Source organism: Rutidosis leptorrhynchoides, chromosome 5 (genome assembly GCF_046630445.1).
Source record: "Rutidosis leptorrhynchoides isolate AG116_Rl617_1_P2 chromosome 5, CSIRO_AGI_Rlap_v1, whole genome shotgun sequence".
NCBI lineage: Eukaryota > Viridiplantae > Streptophyta > Magnoliopsida > Asterales > Asteraceae > Rutidosis > Rutidosis leptorrhynchoides.
In genome coordinates, this window is record NC_092337.1 from 69,995,345 (window position 1) to 70,011,106 (window position 15,762).

A 15,762-nucleotide genomic window follows, 5' to 3' on the forward strand; every position below is an offset into this window, starting at 1 on the left:
CTACTTTAGCTCTATCCACTTCAATCCCTTCTTTTGAAATTTTATGTCCAAGAACGATGCCTTCTTTAACCATGAAATGGCATTTCTCCCAATTAAGTACTAGATTTGATTTTTCGCATCTAATTAGCATTCGTTCCAGATTAACTAGACATGATTTAAATGTATCACCGAAGACTGAAAAGTCATCCATGAATACTTCCATGCATTCTTCTATCATGTCATGAAAAATCGCCATCATACACCTTTGAAAGGTTGCAGGGGCGTTACAAAGTCCAAATGGCATTCTTTTGTAAGCAAAAGTACCATAAGGGCACGTGAATGTGGTTTTCTCTTGGTCCTCGGGTGCTATTGGAATTTGAAAATATCCGGAAAATCCATCTAGAAAACAATAGTAACTATTTCCGGCTAATCTTTCCAACATTTGATCTATGAAAGGTAAGGGAAAGTGATCTTTTCTGGTGGCGTCATTTAATTTTCTATAATCAATACATACACGCCATCCTGTTACAGTCCTAGTAGGAATAAGCTCATTTTTCTCATTTGTGATGACAGTCATGCCACCCTTCTTAGGTACGCATTGAACTGGGCTTACCCATGGACTATCAGAGATTGGATAAATTAAACCTGCATCTAGCAGTTTAATAATCTCTTTCTTAACTACATCTTGCATATTAGGATTTAGTCTTCGTTGGCGTTGCACATACGTTTTATGACCTTCTTCCATAAGGATTTTATGTGTGCAATATGAAGGACTTATTCCTTTAATATCATGAATCTTCCATGCAATGGCTGGTTTATGAGCTTTCAACACAGAAATGAGTTGTGATTTCTCATTTTCAGTAAGAGAAGACGATATTATTACAGGTAATTCAGATTCACCATGTAAATAAGCGTATTCCAAATGGTTTGGAAGTGGCTTTAACTCTAATTTCGGAGGTTCTTCTATCGATGATTTATATCGATATCTGTCTTCTTCTTTTAGCATTTGAATTTCTTCTGTTGTTGGTTCATATCCATTAGCTATAAGTGTAGCTAACATTTCAGCTTCATCAATTGGTTCATTACCTTCTCCTAAAGAACATTCTCCTGTTCCTTGTAATTCTGGAAATTCTTCTAATAATTCTGCATGTGCATCTATAGTTTGAATATAATAACATGTATCATCTGCAGATTGTGGTTGTTGCATTGCTCTATCAACTGAAAAGGTAACACTCTCATCCTCTATACTTAGGGTCAGTTTCTTACCGAACACGTCTATCATTGCTTTAGCCGTGTTTAAGAATGGTCTTCCTAATATGAGAGGAACTTGAGAATCTTCTTCCATGTCTAAAACAACAAAATCTACTGGAAATACTAAAGTAGCAACTTTAACTAGCATGTTCTCCATTATCCCTCTAGGATATTTTATTGATCTATCGGCTAGTTGTATGCTTATTCTGGTTGGTTTCAATTCTCCAAGGTCTAGTTTAGTGTATAGTGAATACGGCATTAGATTTATACTAGCACCTAAGTCTGCCAATGCTTCTATTGAACTAAGACTACCCAGAAAACATGGAATTGTGAAACTTCCTGGATCAGATAATTTTTCTGGTATCTTATTCAACAGCACTGCTGAACAATTAGCATTCATAGTAACAGCCGAGAGTTCTTCCATTTTCTTTCTATTTGAGATTAGATCTTTCAAGAATTTAGCATATCTAGGCATTCCTGAAATCACATCAATGAAAGGAAGATTTACATTTATCTGTTTAAACATATCCAAGAATTTGGATTGCTCGGCTTCAAGTTTCTCTTTCTTCATTTTACTCGGGTAAGGAAGTGGTGGTTGGTATGGTTTAACATAAGGTTTATCCTTAACTGTGTTATCTTTATTATCCTTTTCAACTACCGGTTCTTTTTCCTTATCTTGATCAGGTTGTGGTTCTTGTGGAGTAGGAATAGTTTCATCAGAAGTTACAGGTATTTCAGGTGGTTTAAGTGTTGTACCACTTCTTGTGGTAATGGCTTTAGCTGTTTCATTCCGGGGGTTAGCATTTGTATCACTAGGTAGACTTCCCGGTTTTCTTTCACCTATCAACCTTGCTAGGTTACTTACTTCTTGTTCCAGATTTTGAATAGAAGCTTGTTGATTTCTAAATGCTTGAGCATTTTGTTCATTGGTTTGTTTCTGAGATGTGAAAAACTGTGTTTGAGTTTCAACTAGCTTCGTCATCATATCTTCTAAATTCGGCTTTTTATCATCGGGTTGTTGTGGTGGTTTGTTTTGAAAATTAGGTCTTTGCTGATTATAAGTATTATTGGATACTTGTTGATTGCTAGGACCTTGTTGGTTGTTGTATGGAATATTTCGGTTATAATTCTGGTTTTGATTGTAAATCGGTCTTGGCGGTTGATAATTATTCTGATAATTATTTCCAGGCCTTTGGTTTATGTATGAAATATTCTCTCTTTGTTCCATTGTTAATTCAATACTGAGACAATCTTTTGTCAAATGTGGTCCTCCACACTGCTCACAACTAATTCGTATTGAGTGAATATCTTTAGTCATTTTTTTCATTCGTCGTTCCACAGCATCTATCTTTGCGGAAATGGAATCTAAGTCATGGCTAGAATCGGCTCTAGCTGCTTTAGATGATCTAATGATATCTTTTTCTTGGTGCCACTCATGTGAGTGGGAAGCAGTGTTATCAATAATTTTGTAAGCATCAGTTTCGGTTTTCTTCATAATAGAACCACCAGCTGCTATATCTATGTCTTTCCTTGTAGTGATGTCGCATCCTTGGTAGAATATTTGTACTATTTGACAGGTGTCTAAACCATGTTGCGGACATCCTCTTAACAACTTTCCATATCTTGTCCACGCCTCATATAGAGTTTCATTTGGCTTTTGTGTGAACGTAACAATTTCTGCTTGAAGTCTTACGGCTTTAGATGCAGGAAAGAATTGTTTAAGAAATTTGTCAATTAAAACGTCCCATGTATCGATCGCCCCTTCAGGTAACGATTCCAACCAATCTTTGGCTTCTCCCTTTAAAGTCCAGGGAAATAACATGAGATATATCTGTTCATCCTCCACTTCTCGTATTTTAAATAGTGTGCAGATCCTATTAAAGGTACGTAGATGTTCATTTGGATCTTCCTTCGGCGCACCACTAAATTGGCATTGATTAGTCACCATGTGTAGAATTTGTCCTTTGATTTCATAATCTGGCGCATTAATGTCTGGATGAGTAATTGCGTGACCTTGGCCAGTGCGTTTAGCTCTCATTCGGTCTTCCATACTTAAAGGTTCCAGATTCTCCATAATTGAATTTGTTGAATCGGTATCACTAGATGATTCTGATTTAATGGTTCGTTCCTCAACAATCTCTGTTTGAATGATTGGTGGCTCCGGAGGAAAGTTTAATGGTTCAGGATCTATGAACCGTTCCTGAATATTCTCTGGATTCTCAATTGTGAGGTTGGGTTCAAAAAATGGATTATCGGAAATTTGAACTGAAGTACTTGGTTGACTGGATGATGATTCTAAAGAAAAATCAACGGCGGTTATATTTGTTAAACGATGTCTTGATCGAGTTACAGGTGGTGAACGTACAAAAGGTGGTGAACGTCTTGCTCGGTGCATTCACTGAATATCCTATTAGTTTTTAAAAGGAAAGAAAAATTATAATAAGTTATCCAATTAATAGACTTTTCTGATTTTGCCCATGTTTTGAATAGCCAAAAGATGCAGCAGAGGGGCAGGATTCGTTTGGTCTCAATATAATTGAGGACTGTTTGGCTCCAATAACCCGGTCCACGTACAAATCCAACTATTACTACGAGCCAGAAAATTTTGATGTCTATTAATTTAACCACTTAAAATAAATTTTCGTAATTTTAAGAAATTTAGATAAGAAGTAGAAAAAATTCTAAGTCCTAAAAACTAGAATGGCGAGAAATAAGAGAGAAAAAGAGTTCGTCGAAAAAGGTTGAAAAAGAAAAAAAAAATGGTTGAAAAATAAAAGGTGACGGAAAAATAAAAGAAACTTATAAAAACTTAAAAATACTTTACTAACCTAACCTTATTACTACTACTAACTTAAAATTATAATCGCAAATTGATATTACTAATTGGAATGATAATTGATACATAGTAAAAGGTCTAAAAATATTAAAGCTTACAGGAAAAACTAAATCCCAAATGGAAATAACTTAAAAAGAAACTAAAACTTAAAAAGGCGTCGCAAAATTCTAAAGTACCTAAATCTTAGTCTAAAGAAAAAGCACTTAAGGAATTCTACGGCAAAGCCTAAAAATCTAGGAGTAAAAATAACTATAGCAAAAACTAAGTTTAAAATTAAATATGAGCTAAAAATACAAATATTACGCTACAACAATTAAAAAGGTACAAAATATAAATATATACAAAAAGTTGTAAAAAGTACAATTTTTATAAATATTATTTTTATATTATTTATTTTATTAAACTATTAATTTTACAATTTTAATAAAACTAATTAAACAAAATATAAAATAAATAAAAAGTAAATATAAAAATAAAACTAATAATAATAATAATACATAATTAGGGTTTATATTATTAATAATTAATAATAATTCGTAATTAATGCTGGTTTAGGGTTATTGTCCGTGTGTCAGGTAGCCTCCGCGAGTTGCGGTAATTTATAAAGAAAACTCCGCGAGTCGCGGGGTTCAGAATTTCAGCTGACAGGTTTTATCTTCAACGCGTTTTTTCTTTTTTCTTTTTTATTTATTTATTTAATTTTCTGTTTTCTGTTTTTAATTTTTATATAAATAAAAGATATTAAAATTAAACTTATATTTTTATAAACTAAAATAAAAATAAAGAAACTTATAAAACTTAAATATTTAACAAAATCTTAAAAAAAATACTTATATTTTTGTTTTTTCTTTTTATATTTTTGAATAATTAAAACGTATTTTTACAAAAGCGAATTTTAATAAAAGTAAACACAAAATCTTTTTTTTTTATATTAGCGTTGTGCTTCCGGCTTTTAAGATAGTTCCCCGGCAGCGGCGCCAAAGTCTTTATATTAATACCCCGCCCATCGTGTCCGATTGAGTGTATATGGTAATTTATAGGGACGCCCAATTGTAAATCTTTATATTAACATTAACAAACTTTCATTTAGTTAAACAAATATAAAGCCTATTAATAGCCCATAGTCTAATTTCCACAAGTGTCGTTCTTTTGTCCAAACCCCAATTATGGTACAAAGCCCAATTACCCAATTTTAGTAATTAGCCCAACATCATGATTACTTCGTTTTAAATAAGCATAATAATAACTTAGCTACGAGACATTAATATAAAAAGGTTGAACATAACTTACAATGATTAAAAATAGCGTAGCGTTACACGGACAGAATTTCGACTTACACCCTTACAACATTCGCTAACATACCCTTATTATTAGAATTATAATTAAAATTAAAATTAAAATATAAATTATATATATATATATATCGTATAGATAGAGAAGAGAGAAAATAGAATATAAATTTTGATCAGAATTCGGTTTGCTTTATAGCCAGAGTTGAAATTTGGGGCTCCGCGACTCGCGGCAAAATCCCCTTCAAACTCCGCGAGTCGCGGAGGTTAATTTTACAGCTCAGTCCTTGGAGTTTTCTCTGCCGATGGTTTTTAATATATATATATAATATATATATAATTAATATAATTAATTATATATTATATTATATTTATATACATAGTTAACTTGTAATTTTTAGTCCGTTGCGTCGAGTGTTAAGAGTTGACTCTGGTCCCGGTTCCGGATTTTCGAACGTCCTCGCGTACAATTTAATATCTTGTACTTTGCGTTTTGAATCTTGTACTCTTGTGATTTCGAGACGTTTCTTATCAATAATTGGAACCTTTTTGATTGTCTTTTGTACTTTTGAGCTTTTTGGTCGTTTGCGTCTTCAATTCGTCGAATCTGTCTTTTGTCTTCACCTTTTATTATACAAACGAATATCACTTGTAAATAGAACAATTGCAACTAAAAGCTTGTCTTTCTTGAGGAATAATGCTATGAAATATATGTTCGTTTTTAGCATTATCATATTCATACAAAATGAATAACTATACCAACTAATTACGTTTTCTTTACTGAGCGATATTTTATGGAATACAACAAAAGAAATTTTTTTTTTCACCTTCTCTACCTTTGCTATGCTATTGGCTTTAGCCATAGAATATACACAAAACTTACAAACCCATATACCCATTAAACCCAATTTAAACTTTTGCTCGTTCCTTTCCCGTTTCTTTATGTTAGGTCGAGCACCACTTTAAACCGCCACCAAGAACCTTTCACCTTGAGCCACCTTCTTCTTCTCTCACTCTCTCCTTCATGAACAAGCCCCAACCATCTCATTTTTAATTTTCTTTCGAGAAACCATCGGTCATCATCACCTCCTGCAAAATACTCGAATCGTTTCTGTCTTTCTGTTTGTTTCTTCAACCACCGTAAACATTCACCTACACATCGTGCCATATCTGGTTTCTATGACTAGTCTGATGGGACCACCATAACAGCTGCTACAGGTTATTTTCTGTTTCTATTTCGCTGCTATTGCAGCTGTTACTGCTACTCGCTGCTGTTCAAACAGCCAAGAACCACCATAACTATCACTATGGTTAAGCTACTATCTTTCTACATCACAATCCCATCGTACATGCTACTGTTTTAATAAAAAAAAATGATGATCATAAATGATGAGTGATGATGTTTGTTCTTTATGTTCCTGGTCAAAACCAAGACCCCACTTGATAAAAGTGGTGATCAAGTTGAGGAGATATTTAAGAGTTATGTTTGCCATTACAAATTATAAACATAATTACACTTGGGCCGTAAACCTTTAATTGGGCCGAGATTGTCATTTGTTTTTAATTTTGGGCCACATTTTATTGTCTTGTTGAGCCGAGGTACAGTTAGATTTTTGTTGGGCTGCTATATGCAATTTTGCATCTTAAGTATTGAACTAGGCTAGTGGACTCGTGAAACTATTAGTGGACCGAGACCCATTTTTGTTGGACTATGAATGAGATGACTAGGGTAACGTGATATTGTAGAGGTGATGTTAAAAAAAAAACGTGTCGACGATGACAGTTTTGAGTTAGTAAAGATTAGATGATAATGGTAACCGAGATGCAAAGGTTATTATGTTGTGATAATGGTTTAGTGATGATTATGATCATGATTATGAATATGGTTATGAGATAGACTCTGATAATGATGATATGATATTATGATTATGGTTAGATGCTGATTAGGTTATGATGATGGGGATGGTATGATGATGATGACAGTATGATGATTATGATAATAGATTCGATGATGTATGATGACGATACTGTGAAAACATTTTATGATCAATGATGATTAGGAAGACGATATAAGGTGATGATGATGGTATTGATTAAGATAATAATAATGAATAAGATGACGACCATGATCATAATAACATGATAATGATAACACGAATCCATGATGATCATGATGGTAAAATTCTTATTTCTATTATTATTATTATTATTATTATTATTATTATTATTATTATTATTATTATTATTATTATTATTATTATTATTATTATTATTATTATTATTATTATTATTATTATTATTATTATTATTATAGGTATTAACATATAACATTTTATTATTAGCATTATCATTAAATTAATATTATTATAATTATTATTTTAACAAACAAAAGATACTTATATAAAAATATATTTTACTACATATATCATGACTATTTTATATTACATACTATTTTCTTTAAAATGTTATTATCTATAATTATCTAATATTAATTAATTTACATAGCATATATAAATATTTTTGGGTTTATATAATCATATAGGTAAATATTAACTTTAAAACATTATATAATATTTGTAATAAATAATATACATTAAAATACTTTAATAAGAATTTAATATATAATATATATAAAATAGTTACAATTAATTTATTTATTAGCATGACATAAAAATTATTAAAGTATTAATATATAAACTTTTGATTGTGATTAAGTGTTTTAATATATATAAATGATATAGGTTCGTGAATCCAAGGTCAACCTTGCACTTGTTCAGTGCCGTCATATGCATTATTGCTACGAAATACAGTTTTGTGAGTTTCATTTGCTCCCTTTTTAAATGCTTTTGCAATATATATTTTTGGGACTGAGAATACATGCGCTGTTTTTTTATCAATGTTTGACGAAATAGACACAAGTACTTAAAACTACATTGTATGGTTGGATTATTAAAACGAATAACACCCCTTCAAGTCTGGTAACCTAAGAATTAAGGAAATGGCCCCTAATTGACGCGAATCCTAAAGATAGATCTATGGGCCTGACAAACCCCATTTTGGAATTTGGAATGCTTTAGTACTTCGATTTAAATGGTGATTGTGATTGCCAATATTATGGCATACTTGCGAGTATGCGGGGGATATTCTATATGCATTATGTTAATGTCGGTTACCAGGTGTCCATCATACGAATGATTTTTATACACTTGCGAGTGTAATGTTATTTATGAAAAATGAAATCTTGTGGTCTATTAAAATTATGGAAATGATTGATTACGATAAACTAATGAACTCACCAACCTTTTGGTTGACACTTTAAAGCATGTTTATTCTCAGGTATTAAAGAAATCTTCCGCTGTGCATTTGCTCATTTTAGAGATACTACTTGGACTCATTCATAACATATTTCAAAAGACGTTGCATTCGAGTCATTGAGTTCATCAAGATTATTATTAAGTCAATTATAATTGGATATATTATGAAATGGTATGCATGCTGTCATCTTTCGATGTAATGAAAGTTTATCTTTCAAAAATGAATGCAATGTTTGTAAAATGTATCATATAGAGGTCAAGTACCTCGCGATGTAACCAAATGTAATGTATTCATCCAAATGGATTAGGACGGGTTGTTAAATAAATAAGCATAATTATTTTATTTCATTTCTTATCGCAATTTTATATTTCGTCATTTAAATATCGTTATTTATTTTACGCTTTAAATTAAGTTATATATAATATTTTGCATTAGGTTTTAATTGTGACTTAAAATATAAAATCGACAAACCGGTCATTAAACGGTAAACCCCCTTTTATAATAATAATATTACTATAAATAATTATATATATTTTGTACAAATATAGTTATATAAAATTACAGTGTAAAATAAGCCGCCTCCCTGTTGAACGAACCGGACTTACTAAAAACTATACTACTCTACGATTAGGTACACTGCATATAGTGTTGTAGCAAGGTTTAGGTATATCCATCTGTAAATAAATTAAATAAAACTTGTGTCATATTTCGAAGTAAACAATAATAGTATTTCGTACTATCCCTTCACACACATCAAGTTTTTGGCGCCGCTGTCGGGGAACGCTAAAACGCTATATTTTTAGTTTATATTTGTAAAAATATAATTAAAAAAATAAAAAAAAAGAAAAAAAGCATATTTTTAAGATTTTGTAAAATTATAAAGTATTTTTATTTTTATGTTTAGTTTTTGAAATATAAGTTTATTTTATTTAGATTTTCTAAAAATATAAATTTTTGAAAAAAAAAAAAGTCGAACCAGTTTGAACCTGCAGGCCTTTCTGAACCTGCATCATTCCACGATCGTGTGGCCTGTTCTGACACGTTAACCTAAGCATTTATTGCAAAATTAGGGTTAAAGTTTTTAATTATTTATTATTAGGGTTTGTTTTTAATATTATTAATATTAGTATTTTGTTTTAATAATTAATTTGTAATATTAAGTGTTATTATTATTATTATTATTATTAATTATATAGATTAATACTTTTATAAAATAATAATATAAAAATAATATTTTTATAAAAATTGTATTTTTATAACTTTAATTTTATTTTTACTTTTTGTATCTTATTAATCATTTAATTCATAATTTGTTTATTTATCGTTCGTAATTAGTACTAAACTTAGTTTTTGCCGTAGTTATTTTATATTTCTAGATTTTTAGGTTTTGCCATAAAATCCCTTAAGTGCTTTTTCTTTAAAATTAAGATATAGGCGCTTTAGAATTTTGCGACGTAGTTTATAGATTTTAGTACTTTTTAAAGTAATTGCCGTTTTCCGAATAGAATTGCATTTAAGCTTTAATACCCTTAGGCGCAAGTTTTTAGATTTAGTTTTTAGACTTTTAAGTTTCGACGTTTTTCTTTCTCATTCTTATTTTTTTCGACGTTTTTCGACGCTCTTTTTCTTTTTCGTTTCTACGTGCTAGTTTATAGGACATAGAATTTTTAAAATCTTTAAATTTTGACAAAAAATTATTGTAAGCGATTGAATTAATAGACATCCAAAATTTTCTGCTTCGTAGTAATAGTTGGATTTGTTAGTGGCTGAGTTGTGGATTTTCCGATTTAAAGGATGCTGGCTCCCTGCTGCATCTTTTGGCTATTCGAAATGTGGGCAAAAGCAGAAAAGTCTATTAATTTGATAACTTATATAATTTTTAGTTTTATAACTAATAGAATAATTAGTAAATGCACCACATTGTAGCTAAAATTTGGTAATAAGCGCATTATGGAAAATTTCGAGAATATTTTGGAAACTCTTTATGATTTCCAAAATCAATTAAATCAATACTCTCAAACGAGTGTTGATGAAAATTCGTTCGGTCAAACTTGGATCACGAATGACGAAACAATAACTGGTTGTAAAATCTGTGGAGATTATCACTCAACATGGGAATGTTATTATTACGTTCCTATGGAAAATTATGCACCCATGGAACCTGAATGGAATGATTATGAGGAATACAATTCAAATTGAGATTATTCCCAAGAATATATCCAAACTCAACAACCAGAGGACGAGGAAAATTATGTGTCTAAAAATTTATTAGACTATATGAAAATCAAACTTGAAGAATTTGACGCTCAAAATGAACAAATGAGAGAGTTTACAAATTGGCAAGCTGAAACTCTATCAAACTACACACTTGTTGATCTGAGGAGTCGTGTGCAAGAAAATCTCATATCATCGAATTTTGATGAATTCGAGAGCTCCGAAATCACCAATTATCCCGATGATACTTTTTATTCAGTTTTACCAATTTCACAAAATATCGACATATTAGCCTCTACCGACGAAATCATCGATCCATCAATGGATGAAGAAGAAGTAAGGGTGACAAATTGGTACTCTTGGAAAAACGATAACGTTGAAAATTTTACCCCCAAGACCAAAGTGGTGGGACCGATAAGGACCGTTAATGAAGAAGAATTTGCTTCAATCCCGAAATTCACCATCCCACAACCTTCCAACCCAATATTCTCAATAGACGAGTCATCTACCGAAGATAAACTATGAGCTGTAATAGATATTGACACCTCGGATTTAACCCAATTGGGTAATAGAGGTGAAACCTTTGATCCCGAGAATGAACGGAAGGTGTAACACCCGTTTTCAGTTACGAGTTATTTCGAACGACATTCGAAATACGAGGCATGTAAGTGTATATTTGGATCCCAAATTAAGTTGGAGTTGATGTTCTAAAACCTTACCATTGGATAGTAAAATCTCATTACGTTTCCAACGATATTTGATTCGTCGAAATCTGAGTTACGGTTTGAAAGTTACGACCAAAACAAGTTCAGTTTCAGACTCAGTTCATTGGGACTCCATCCAGACTTTGGGACGCCATCCAATAATGAAGGTTAGGACGCCGTCCAAGCTTTTTGGACGCCGTCCAGAAGGCCTGACGGGCCAGCAGCTCTATTTTACTCAAATTAAGAGGGGTATTTGGGTCTTTTCACTTGGGGTCGGTTTGGGATCATCAAAAATGATCTAGAACTCCATTTGGAGCTCATTCTCACCCACACAAAACACTCTCATCTTATTTTAGAGAGAGAGGGTTAATTTAGAGTGAGAAAGCTTGGTTTGGTGAAGAAGATGAGCGTTTCGGGTTAAAGCTCGAGAGTTAAAGTTGTTCCTTTCATTCACGGCTACATTTTGGTAGTATTGGTAAGTCTCAACTCCGAATTTCATTGTTAAGATTCTTGTGTACATTTAGGGTTTGAGGTTGTTAATTGTAAAACCCTTTTAGATGATGAAGAGGGTTTATGGAAACCCACTATTTTGATATTTTGCGGGTTTTGGGTTGGTTAATGATTTAAGCATGTTTAAGGTTTGTAAGTGGGGTATAATCACTAGTATTAGTGATTTTAGGAGTGTTGGAACTTGTAAGACCCATTTGGGGGTAAAATGGGTGAATTTGGGTTATGTTGAGATAAGGAAAACCCTAATAGCTATGATCTAGGGTTTGGCCATGTGAATTGAAGTGGTAAGTGTTAAATTGTGTTGGTTAGTCACTAATACACTTGTTAATGATGGAAGAATTGTAAATGGGTCACGTTTGGCTAAAATGGTATGTATAAGTGTTGAAATGGGTCAAATGAGTTAAGGTTGACCTAATTGGGTAAAATGGGTATGAAATACCCTAAGTTTGTGTTAATTGGTGTTAGTAGACTTACATAACTAGTTTTAGTAATTAAAGATGAGTCTTGGCCATTTATGGGCGGTTTTGGGTGTAAGTGAGTTATTTAATGCTTTTGGGTCACTAAATGCTCAAGAGTGAGTATTGTGGTTAATTCCATAAGTTATGTATTGAATGTGTACTTATGTATTAGGTACCTTGCTCGAAGCATACGGAAGTGCTAAATCACCACCGACATGATAAGGTGAGTGGAATAATTATATGCGTAGGTATATAATGTATCTATTTGTTGTATCGTGAAATGTGTAGTGTCGAGGTGTTAAGAAACCACGTTTCACGTGAAGAGTGTAGCATCGAGGTGTTAAGATGCCACTCGGGTATAGCATCGTGTAACGACCCGTCAAAATCGCTATTGACGCGGCACGTTAATCATTGATTCCACAGTGAGGTTTTGACCTCTATATGATACGTTTTGATAAAATATTGCATTCATTAAAATAAGTGACTTTCTAACATAGAAAGTTATAAACATGTGGGCAAGTGCTTAGGTATAAGCAAAACCCCGAAATACATAAGTCTTTAATTTACAGGTTGACATCACAGTCCAATTTTTTTATTACACAGCGCAGTTTTATTTTGAATGCAATAAACTTTGTACAAAGCATGAGAGACTCCATGCAGGCAACAAGCACATCACAGCGGAAGCATTCTAAGGACCTGAGAATAAAACATGCTAAAAAGTCAACACGAATGTTGGTGAGTTATAGGTTTAATTGCTCGAGTCATAAACATATATAAAGATAGACCACAAGATTTCATCAAAAGTTAATAGATTCTACGTAACAGAGCACCCTGGTAACTAAACTTAACGCTATAGTGATAATTACCCCATTCGTTTTAATACACGCAAACCAACGTGTCTTAAACTCAAATAACATACGTCCGTTAAAAGGCTAGCGCTCTAGCTCGGACGGGGATGTCAAGCCCTATGGATCCATATACAATTATTCGCGCCCACCAGTCCATATCCTATGTACTGGCAGCTACTAGTTACCAAAGCTAAGGGATTTTCGATTTAACTCAGTGTAGAATTTAGTATGTACTTGTGTCTTATCGCGATTAAAATAAATTGCATGTATTCTCAGCCCAAAAATATTTAAAGTATTTAAAAAGGGAGACTATAAACTCACAGTTCAATATTGCGATTCAATATTGTAGGTAAATTGCGTAGACGTAATGATGGTAGATGACTGTATGGTTGGCCTTGGATTCAAGAACAATACCCCGAACAATACCCAATATTTCCTTAGCTTAAAGCGGTTTGAAACCCGAATTAAAACACCCGCGTATATACATTATTATTATTAAACTTAAATTATAAATTATAATTATAATTATAATTATAATATAAACGTAAGAATGAGCAAAGAAATATAGATGGTATTACTTCGTCGAGCAAACTGACCTTTTATAATACTTTTCCATTTACTGTAGCTCATGCGATCGCATGAGTTTTCAGTGTTTTTGCCATGCGATCGCATGGCCGCCCTTTCTGTTTTTGTTTGTTTGTTCGTCGACATCAAATAGCATTTCACTGTAGCAAATAGTGTTTTACTGTAGCAAATAGTGTTTTACTGTAGCAAATAGTGTTTTACTGTAGCAACTAGGGTTTTACTGTAGGAAAGTCGTTTTTTACTTGTACATATATATATATATATATACATACATATAATTGTTCATGAATCGTTGAGAGTAATCAAAGGTAATTGTATATATGAACAGTTCTAAAATTTTGAGACTCAATCTAACAGACTTTGTTTAACGTGCCAAAATAATAAATCGTATAGAGAATTGGTTTAAATTAGTTGAAATTTTCCGGGTCATCACAGTACCTCCCCGTTAAAGAAAATTTCGTCCCGAAATTTTTGAGTAGTACCTGTTTCATGAGCGATATCAGTGAACAAATATGGATACTTTTGCTTCATTTGATCTTCACGTTCCCAAGTAAACTCGGGTCCTCGTCTTGCATTCCAACGAACTCTAACTATCGGTATTTTGCTTTGTTTTAATTGTTTGACCTCACGGTCCATGATTTCAACAGGTTCTTCGACAAAATGGAGTTTATCATTAATTCGTATTTCGTCAAGAGGAATTACGACATCCTCTTCAGCTAAACATTTCTTCAAATTTGACACGTGAAATGTGTCGTGAACACTACTAAGTTCTTGCGGTAGCTTTAATCGATAAGCAACTGCTCCAATTCTTTCGGTGATTTCAAAGGGTCCTACGTACCTAGGACTTAGCTTTCCTCGTTTACCGAATCGTACAACGCCTTTCCAGGGTGACACTTTCAACATGACTTTGTCGCCCACTTGAAATTCTAGCGGTTTTCTTCTTACATCAGCATAACTCTTTTGGCGACTCATGGCCGTTTTCAATCGCTGTTGTATTTGAATGATCTTTTCGGTGGTTTCGTGAATAATTTCTGGTCCAGTAAGTTGTCTTTCTCCTACTTCACTCCAACAAATAGGAGATCTGCACTTTCTACCGTAAAGTGCTTCAAATGGTGCTGCGTTGATGCTCGTATGATAGCTGTTATTGTATGAAAATTCTGCCAACGGTAAGTGTCGATCCCAACTGGTTCCAAAGTCAATCACGCATGCCCGTAACATGTCTTCCAATGTTTGTATTGTTCTTTCACTTTGACCATCTGTCTGTGGGTGATAAGCGGTGCTCATATCTAATCGAGTTCCCAATGCTTTTTGTAATGATTGCCAAAAACGTGATGTGAATCGGGTGTCACGATCAGATATGATGGAGATGGGTACACCATGCCTGGAAACTACTTCCTTCAAATATAGGCGTGCTAATTTCTCCATACTGTCTGTCTCCTTTATTGGTAGGAAGTGAGCTGATTTAGTTAGACGATCAACTATCACCCAAATAGTATCATGACTACTTGCAGTCCTTGGAAATTTCGTAATGAAATCCATGGTTATTCTTTCCCATTTCCACTGCGGAATTTCTGGTTGTTGTAGTAATCCTGACGGCTTTTGGTGCTCAGCTTTGACCTTTGCACACGTCAAACATTTTCTTACATAAGTAGCAATTTCTGTCTTCATATTAGGCCACCAATAAAACTTCTTGAGATTGTGGTACATTTTCCCATTTCCTGGGTGAATTGAGTACCTCGTTTTGTGTGCTTCATCCAGTACTAGTTGCCTTAG